Source organism: Cupressus sempervirens, chromosome 3 (assembly GCF_028749045.1).
Source record: "Cupressus sempervirens isolate cs-2001-9-10 chromosome 3, ASM2874904v1, whole genome shotgun sequence".
Taxonomy (NCBI): Eukaryota; Viridiplantae; Streptophyta; class Pinopsida; order Cupressales; family Cupressaceae; genus Cupressus; species Cupressus sempervirens.
The window spans coordinates 677,304,056-677,307,018 of NC_143120.1; the positions used below are offsets into that span (position 1 = coordinate 677,304,056).

Consider the following 2,963-nt stretch of genomic DNA (forward strand, 5'->3'; position numbering starts at 1 on the left):
TCCATAGTTATCCTAAGATTGAATGGTAGTTTCACAACATCACAACATCACAACAAATTGCATATCGATGAAGTGGGAGAATCAATGCATTGCACATTGATGATAATCGATCTCTTGAAGAATTATCCCTAATGTTCATGGAAGTGGAATTTTTCAACAAGAAAGTGGTCTTTTAGTTAGAGATTCCCATCACTTGTCAAATGATTTGAATCTTTGGTGCCAAAATATGTAAGAAAGAGGATGTGGCATGAGTATCAAAGAAATAAGTTCTTTCTACATTAAGTTTAGATTAATTTTTCAAAGAGAGAGAGAGAGAGATAAAAAGAAAACTATTTCATCAACAACTTGGCATGAACAAAGACATGCATATGCACAATAGTGAACAACTTTGACAAAATCCATATCTATATTCTCTAGATGATGCTAGAGTATTGCCAGCACCAGATTGTAGGCAAAAGGGATTGGTTTGTATTGCTTTTGGAAATATATGTTCAAGAAATCCTATAATGAAACAAGGGTTACTATGTTTAGTATCAGGTTATGAAAATAGTATTGTTTTCAAAGATAAAAACAATGCAAATATGGATTACCTACTCTGTAAGTGGTGTTGGAGTGGTAGACATGAGAGTTTCTATCATGCTTTCAAATGTTAATTTGTTGGGCTCAAACACAAACATTCTAACATTGAAGTATAGAGTAGGGTGCTCCTCCTCCAACTCAATAGGCCACATCACTTTATTGGGGCACTGTTGGTAGTATCTTTGTCTAGTGTGGAATCTAATTAGTCCCTAAGTGGGAGATTATTAATTTGTGGTGATTGATCAGGGAAGTACTATACATACTTCATAAATACTTTAGGGTTTGGGGCAACACCCCAAAAAAAAAATTTGGCCTGTGGCCGATGTTGTGGCTGATGTATGGCCAACATATGGCTGACATGTTGTAACCCTAAAGTGGCATAAAAATACTTGTTTAAAGGGCTTAGGGTTAGGGATTGTTTCATTGTGGTCATGTGAAATTGCTTCTTGTAGTAGTATTGAGTTGTAAGGGATTACAAATTGTAATCAAGTTGTAATCATTGGATTGTAATAATATTGGACTTGTTGTTTAGTGGATGTAGCCTAGGGATTGGGTGAACCACATTAAGTCTTGGTGTCTTGTGTTCTTTTTTGTGTGATCTATTGTATATTCTGTTATTGGTTATATTTGCATATGATTGTTATTTCTATTTGTGGTTTAATCCTAACAAGTATCCAATCTTATATTGGGTCGTGTGACTCCATGTCTTTTGGTAGAATTGGTCCATGACAACATAGAAATATCCATCTAGCATGTCAAAGAGATTATCAATGTTGTCAAAAACTTGAATGTTGGCATCCAAATACATCATTTTTCTGAACTCATAATATTCCTAGATGCACAGTTTGGAGTAATTGAGAACATAATATGCCATGGCGAACTAGACTCAATTCTCAGGACAATTGATTGGTTTGATCTCTTGAACAATACAACCTTGGTTATGCAATTGTAACTTGTGGTCATGTGGAACACTCAGTAAGATCACCACAATGAGAGGACCACCACCTAGGCAGTCATTACCTCTAGTTCTTGTTAGTTCATTAACACGCTTGACAAAAATCCATACAAAACCATATCGTTTTTACTCTACACCTTCATAGCAATCATCTATTGAGGAGGTGATTGATGATTTAGAGGGAAAAGAAGATGATGATGAATCACTGAATGAATACATTCCAAGATGCGAGCCAAAGAATGCTAATGACCTTCTTTTGGAGATGTCACCTTTCAAGTTAGGTTTATCCAATGACAATGTTTGAGAAACAACTTATGTGGTCCTATTAGTTTCTATAGGAGATTCTTTTGGAGTGGTAGTGGCAAACAAAGAAAATAAAAAGGACAAGAAATCCAAGTTTATGAATAAAACTTCCCAACTAACAAGAAGCAAGAGACATATGCATGTTCAAATTTAGGGGTTGGGAACAAAGAAGGATGTAGAAACAAAAGGGAAAAATAGTCATAACATTTATCCCACATGCACTAGTTTGGGGGATCTTTTATTGTTTAAATACCAAAACATGCAATAGACTTAATGTCTTAAGGAAAATGCCTTTTAAAGGTAGCAAATGCATGGTGGAGCCTGCCCAATCAATTGGATGGTGAGGTCAATGGGTTTTGACTCACCAGATTTTGATGCCAAATTTTGGTGGTCGCTATGTCACCACTAGAAATTGGGAGAATTTTGTAGGTAGTGACATGGTGACCTCCTGGGAAATTGAAAACATGGTGGACTACTTGGATTGTGAAGGCCAATTAGAGCATACCACATGGCATACATCTAGCACCTAGGTGGATTAAGGGGAAATAAAATAATATTTTTTTAATGCCTTATGCAAATATTTGAAATGGCTATTCAGATAAAAAAATTAAATTTATAATTTTGAAACCTATAGTTTATGCTATAGTGTTTTTAAAAAAATTCAAGTATTTTGCAAAGCCATAGTTAGAGCCTAACATTTTGAATGACTACAAGGGGGAAATTCTTATCTAAAATATGAACTCGAATATACTGTTGGAATTGGCAAGAGACAAGCTATCCATTTTTGGAAATAGTTTTTAAGTAGGTCTTAAGGGATAACTGTTACAAGGGGTTTTGTATTTTCAGTGGGATGCTCAATTGTAGGCAATGATTTCATCAATACAGTTACAAAATTCAAATATGATACACTTGATATGTTTGGTTTTCTTAGCATGTTCAAATTTTGACACATAATGATGTACTTTTCCTCTAGTATTTCACAGTTTTCATGCCTTTTAATGGAACTTTTCAAAGATTTTTTGTCTTTTGCAATTAGTTATGTTTTCCATCAAGTGCTAAAGATATTTTCAAGTTTGGAGGAAAACTGAGTGAGGATTTGATTTAATAGTTGTTGGGAGAGATTAGA

At 34.6% G+C, this 2,963-nt stretch overlaps 1 pseudogene; it reads right to left on the minus strand.

The window, feature by feature from the left end:
- Positions 1–297: 297 nt before the first annotated feature.
- On the minus strand, positions 298–1,570 carry LOC149568540 (galactinol synthase 4 pseudogene; annotated as a pseudogene).
- Between the last annotated feature and the right edge of the window lie 1,393 nt (positions 1,571–2,963).